Raw genomic sequence first — 7,020 nt, 5'->3', positions numbered from 1 at the left:
GAACATCTCATTCCAAAATCATGGGCATTAATACGGAATTGTTCCCCTCTTTGCTGCTAAAACTGCCTCCACTCTTCTGGGAAGGCTTTCCACTAGATGTTGGAACATTGCTGTGGGACTTGCTTCATTTCAACCACAAGAGCATTAGTGAGGTTGGGCACTGATTTCGGGCGACTAGGCCAGGCTCGCAGTCGGCGTTCCAATTCATCCTAAAAGTGTTCTATGGGGTGGAGGTCAGTGCTCTGTGCAGGCTAGTCCAGTTCTTCCACACTGATCTCAACAAACCATTTCTGTATGGACTTTGCTTTGTGCACGGGGGCATTGTCATGCTGAAACAGGAAGGGGCCTTCCCTAAACTATTGTCACAAAGTTGGAAGCACAGAATCGTCTAGAATGTCATTGTATGCTGTAGCGTTAACATTTCCCTTCACTGGAACTAAGGGGCTTCGCCCAAACCATGAAAAACAGCCCCAGAACATTATTCCTCCTCCACCCAACTTTACAGTTGGCACTATGCATTCGGGCAGGTAGCGTTCTCCTGGCATCTGCCAAACCCAGATTCGTCCTTCAGACTGCCAGATGGTGAAGCGTGATTCATCACTCCAGAAAACGCGTTTCCACTACTCCAGAGTCCAATGGCAAAGAGCTTTACACCACTCCAGCTGACGCTTGGCATTGCGCATGGTGATCTTAGGCTTGTGTGCAGCTGCTCGGCCATGGAAACCCATTTCATGAAGCTCAGATGAACAGTTAATGTGCTGACGTTGCTTCCAGAGGCAGTTTGGAACTCTGCAGTGAGTTTGACAAACGAGGACAGAATATTTTTACACGCTACACGCTTCAGCACTCAGCAGTCTCATTCTGTGAGCTTGTGTGACCACTTCGTGGCTGAGCTGTTGTTGCTCCTAGACGTTTCCACTTTACAATAACAGCACTTACAGTTGATCAGGGCAGCTCTAGCAGGGCAGAAATTTAATGAACTGACTTGTTGGAAAGGTAGCATCCTATGACGGTGCCACGTTGAAAGTCACTGAGCTGCTCAGTAAGGCTATTCTACTGCCAATGTTTGTCTATGGAAATTGAATGGCTGTGTGCTAGATTTTATACACATGTCAGCAATGGGTGTGGCTGAAATAGCCACGTCCACTAATTTAAAAGAGGGTCCACATACTTTTGTAAATATAGTGTAAAAATAAAGAAAAACCCTTGAATGAGTAGGTGTGTCCAATCTTTTGACTGGCACTGTACTTTTGTATATGTAGTTTATCTCCCTCCCTCCCTCCCCTCCCTCCCTCCCTCCCTCCCTCCCTCCCTCCCACACACACACACACACGCACACGCACACGCACACGCACACGCACACGCACACACACACACACACACACACACACACACACACACCCCTCCCCCTATCCCCCCTCCCCCTATCCTTCCTCCACCCCGTCACACTATCCCCCTCCCCCCTATCCCCCCTCCACCTTATCCCCCTCCCCCATCCCCCCTCCCCCTCAAACCTATCTCCCCGAATTGAGACATGGATTGTGTATGTAAGACAAAAGATTTAAGTCAACATGGACCAGCATCCCTGTGGAACACTTTCGACACCTTGTAGAGTCCGTGCACCAACGAATTGAGACTGTTCTGACTGTTCTGAAGGCAAAACGGGGTGCAAATCAATATTAGGAAGGTGTTCCTAATGTTTTGTACACTCAGTAAATATTTTACTTATAAGAGCTCTTAAATATTAATCAAAGCCTTCAAACGTGCATATTTAATGATGAAATATTATCATGCTATAGAGCACCATCCCATGAGGAAAGTAACATTTCAGATGACTGTTGGGAGGGAGAAAAATATAAAATCCCTCCTACACTTCTAAAATATCGGTGTGACTTTGTAAAGTACTAATCAAATAAATTGATGTTGGCTCTAGGGTTCAGAATTAATTACTGCATTTAACATTAGATAAATTGAAAATTATAAGGTTGATAGAGTATAATTACTCTTGTATTAATGATTCATATTACATTGCCCTCAATTGATAACACTTGGCATAAAGCTATGGAAGTTTATTTAAAAAATATATATTTTTCTTAACATGGCAAACTGCTGTTCTTGTAGGGTTTGAATAACTAATGCAGACCTATGTTATTACTGATTTAAAGAGGGAAGGAGGGAGGGAGGGAGGGTACACCAGCTTTGATAATACTGCAAATCTTCAATACTGTCTAAATGACAGAAGAGTAAGAAACCTGTGGTCTCAAGTGTCACAACCCAGCATCACTTGGATAGAGGGCCAAAGCAGCAGCGTCCTCCCACCCATCTCTTGTGTGGGTGTGTGTTTTCTATGCCAGAGTGGTATCACACCCCCTCCTCATGCAGAATATCTAATAACCAGGGATCTAGTGAATATCTCTAGTTATCTCCTGGTTCCAAAACAAATGGATAGGCTACACAGATATGGCTGTAGCATCATGGGCATCAGAAGCTGAGAGGATTTTAAAATAAAAACATACCGTCAATGGCTTAAATGAAGCTAGTAATTAAGGGCAATTGGATCTGTCTTCCCGGTGTGCTGGACGGGACCCAGAGGAACACCCAGCTACCTGTCTGACCTTGGCAAATGGTGGTCCTTGGCTGAGACTGTGACCCGCTGAACCCCCTCTCACATCCAATCTTCCTCACACAGTACATAGGGCGACCTGCCTCATGCAAATCACCACTCCCCCATGAGACCTGTATAAACTACAGCCTAATTAAATATTTTTTAACGATGTGAGTAATTTTTGCCAAGGGGTGGATTCGGGGGAAGTTTAATATGAGATCACAAAAGATGTTCTCGGCGTTGATTCTGTAAATGATTGACGATCGAGTGTTTATGATTAAAGCACCAGCGCCAGGAATGAGAATGAAGTCAGCCTTATACTTAATTTCTCTAATAACCCAAATGCTTTCAAGAACCAAAAAAAAAGATGCCAACATAGTCCATCATATGAAAATGCTGGATAACGCGGACATTGCCAAGCTCAAGGCAGTAAAGTAATATTTGTCAGCCAAATGACAAGGTCTTCTAATTTCACAAACCAAACAGACATACAGATCAGAACTGTATACGCTCTAATGATGCTCTCTCTCTCTATCTCTCTCTCTCTCTCTCTCTCTTTCTCTCTCTCTCTCTCTCTCTCTCTCTCTCTCTCTCTCTCTCTCTCTCTCCATGTTAACTGCAGAGGGCTTTCTCCAGTCCACTCAAGTGTTACAGTGGTCACAGATTACAGTAACCTTTAACAGGCCTGTGACAGCCAAGATTCACATTTTGTAGAAAAGCAGTCAGTCTCTCTCTCTCTCTCTTTCTCCCTCTCTCTCTCTCCCACTCTCTCTCTGTCTCTCTCTCACTCTTTCTGTCTGTCTGTCCCTCTCTCCAGCCCCCCCCTCTCTGTCTGTCTGTCCCTCTCTCTCTCTCTTCAGCCTATAATACCACATTGTGCCACTTCTCCAGCAGGCCTTAATCTCCCTCCAAACTAAAGCCTGTCACTTCAGGAGGGAGAAATGGAAGGCTTGGAGAGGAGAGGACTGGATACTATACTACTGAATCAGACCTGATACAGTTGAAGTAGGAAGTTTACATACACTTAGGTTGGAGTCATTAAAACTCATTTTTCAACCACTCCACAAATTTCTTGTTAAGTTAACCTCTTTGGTCTAGGGGGCAGTATTCGGAAGTTTGGATGAAAAGGGTGCCCAAAGTAAACTGCCTGTTACTCAGGCCCAGAACCCAGGATATGCATGTAATTGGTAGTATTGGATAGAAAACACTCTAAAGTTTCCAAAACTGTTAAAATAATGTCTGTGAGTATAACAGAACTGATATAGCAGGTAAAAACCTGAGGAGAATCCACCCTGAATAATTTTGGGGAGTTGACACCATTTAAAATGCCTGTCTATTGGGAAATCAATGGAATACCTCCCAGATTGCAGTTCCTAGGGCTTCCAATAGATGTCAACACTCTTTAGAAAGAGATTCAGGCTTCGTTTTGGGAAATATTTGCTAGAATTTGTAATTTTTCTTAGTGGCTCCCATTTTCGCTGTAGTTTTTGTGGTGAACGTCGGTAAGGGAGCACACTTCGTTATTTATCTCCGGTAATGAACATACTATTCTCCGTCTTAAATGGTATTGTTTATTTACATATTAGGGTACCTGAGGATTGATTAGAAACGTTGTTTGACTTGTTTGGACAAAGTTTATTGGTAACTTTCGGGATTAATTTGTATGCATTTTGAACGAGGGAAACCAGTGGATTACTGAGTCAACTAAATTGACTTTTTCTGGGATAAAAAGAAGGACTTTATCAAACAAAAGGACCATTTGTTATGTAGCTGGGACCCTTGTGATTGCAACCAGAGGAAGATCTTCAAAGGTAAGTGATTTACTTTATCGCTATTTATGACTTCCGTGACACCTCTGCTTGGTTGGAAAATGAATGTAATGCTTTGGTATGCGGAGCGCTGTCCTCAGATATTCGCATGGTGTGCTTTCACCATAAAGCCTTTTTGAAATCTGACAAAGCGGCTGGATTAACAAGAAGTTAAGCTTTTAAACAATGTAAGACACTTTTATTTTCATGAATGTTTAATATTACGAATATTGTATTTTGAATTTTGTGCTCTGCAATTTCACCGGATGTTGGCCAGGTGGGACGCTACTGTCCCATCTAGCCCAAAGAGGTTTTAACAAACTATAGTTTTGGCAAGTCAGTTAGGACATCTACTTTGTGCATGACACAAGTCATTTTTCCAACAATTGTTGACAGACAGATTATTTCACTTATATTTCATTTACATTTACATTTACATTTAACATTTCACTGTATCATTGTAACATTTCACTGTATCACAATTCCAGTGGGTCAGAAGTTTACATACACTAAGTTGACTGTGTCTTTAAACAGCTTGGAAAATTCCAGAAAATTATGTCATGGCTTTAGAAGCTTCTGATAGGCTAAATGACATCATTTGAGTCAATTGAAGGTGTATTTCATGGATGTATTTCAAGGCCTACCTTCAAACGCAATGCCTCTTTGCATGACATCATGGGAAAATCAAAAGAAATCAGCCAAGACCTCAGAAAAAAAATTGTAGACCTCCACAAGTCTGGTTCATTCTTGGGAGCAATTTTCATCTGTACAAACAATAGTACACAAGTATAAACACCATGGGACCACGCAGCCGTCTTACCACTCAGGAAGGAGTGTTAACTAGAGATGAACGTACTTTGGTGCGAAAAATGCAAATCAATCCCAGAACAACAGCATAGGATCTTGTGAAGATGCTGGAGGAAACAGGTACAAAAGTATCTATATCCACAGTAAAATGAGTCCTATATCGACATAACCTGAAATGCCGCTCAGCAAGGAACAAGCCACTGCTCCAAAACTGCCATAAAAAAGACAGACAACAGTTTGCAACTGCACATGGGGACAAAGATCATACTTTTTGGAGAAATGTCCTCTGGTCTGATGAAACAAAAATAGAACTGTTTGGCCATAATGACCATCATTATGTTTGGAGGAAAAAGGGGGAGGCTTGCAAGCCAAAGAACACCATCCCAACCATGAAGCACGGAGGTGGCAGCATCATGTTGTGGGGTTGGTTTGCTACAGGAGAGACTAGTGCACTTCACAAAATAGATGGCATCATGAGGTAGGAAAATTATGTGGATATATTGAAGCAACATCTCAAGACATCAGTCAGGAAGTTAAAGCTTGGTCGCAAATGGGTCTTCCAAATGGACAATGACCCCAAGCATACTTCCAAAGTTCTGGCAAAATGCTTAATGACAACAAAGTCAAGGTATTGGAGTGGCCATCACAAAGCCCTGACCTCAATCCCATATACAATTCAGCCAATTTATTGTGGGAAGCTTGTGGAAGGCTACCCAAAACGTTTGACCCAAGTTAAACAGTTTAAAGGCAATGCTACCAAATACTAATTGAGTGTATGTAAACTTCTGACCCACTGGGAATGTGATGAAAGAAATAGAAGCTGAAATAAATAATTCTTCCTACTATTATTCTGACATTTCACATTCTTAAAATAAAGTGCTGATCCTAACTGACCTAAGACAGGGAATTTTTACTAGGTTTAAATGTCCAGAATTGTGAAAAACTGAGTTTAAATGTATTTGGCTAAGGTGTATGTAAACTTCCGACTTCAACTGTATATTATCATGGGGGTATGATCTTTGACCCCCTCTAACTTTCTCACGCAACATTATTCACAAATAATTTAGGATTATCCGTAATCATGGTATCATAACACATTCATGTTGTAGTGTTAGGAAACATATTCTATTCTAATTTACAATAAAAGTGACTCCAAAATGACACAATTTACCATTCATTTCTAATGGGCACATAATAATCTGAAACACAAGCAAAATTAACTGCAAATGCATCAATGAAGTTTGTAGAGTCACAAACTTGATGTAGTGCTAGGAATAAGCTTTTGACTACTTTATTTATAAGAATATTTAGGGGTGACCATCATTTTGAACCATAACGTTAACTTTTTCAGAAAAAATAAATATTACTGGTTAAACTTCTTGCGACTACAGGGGGTGCTGTTTTCTCATTAGCATAATTGCATTACAGACTAAACGGCTTCCTACTAAATTCTTGCTCGTACAATATGCATATTATTACTATTATTGGATAGAAACCACTCTATAGTTTCTATAGGCGTTGGAATTTTGTCTCTGAGTGGAACAGAACTCATCCTACAGCAATTTCCCTGACATGGAGTCAGATTTCACACATTTTGGCCCCTGATCTGGAGTCAGTTTAAAGGCCACTGTTATAGCTATGAGCATACAGACACTGCTTACGTCTTCCTCTGGATGCCTTTACGTGATGACGATTTGAATGGTGTCGATTGCCCAATCACAGCCACTATAAATCAAAAAAACCTGTAGGTAGGAACTCTTTTCCAGCTGCGTCAGGCGCGCAGTGGCCACCGACCCGCAC

The sequence above is a fragment of the Salvelinus fontinalis genome, chromosome 16 (assembly GCF_029448725.1).
Source record: "Salvelinus fontinalis isolate EN_2023a chromosome 16, ASM2944872v1, whole genome shotgun sequence".
Classification (NCBI taxonomy): Eukaryota; Metazoa; Chordata; class Actinopteri; order Salmoniformes; family Salmonidae; genus Salvelinus; species Salvelinus fontinalis.
This window is presented reverse-complemented; position numbering follows the sequence as displayed.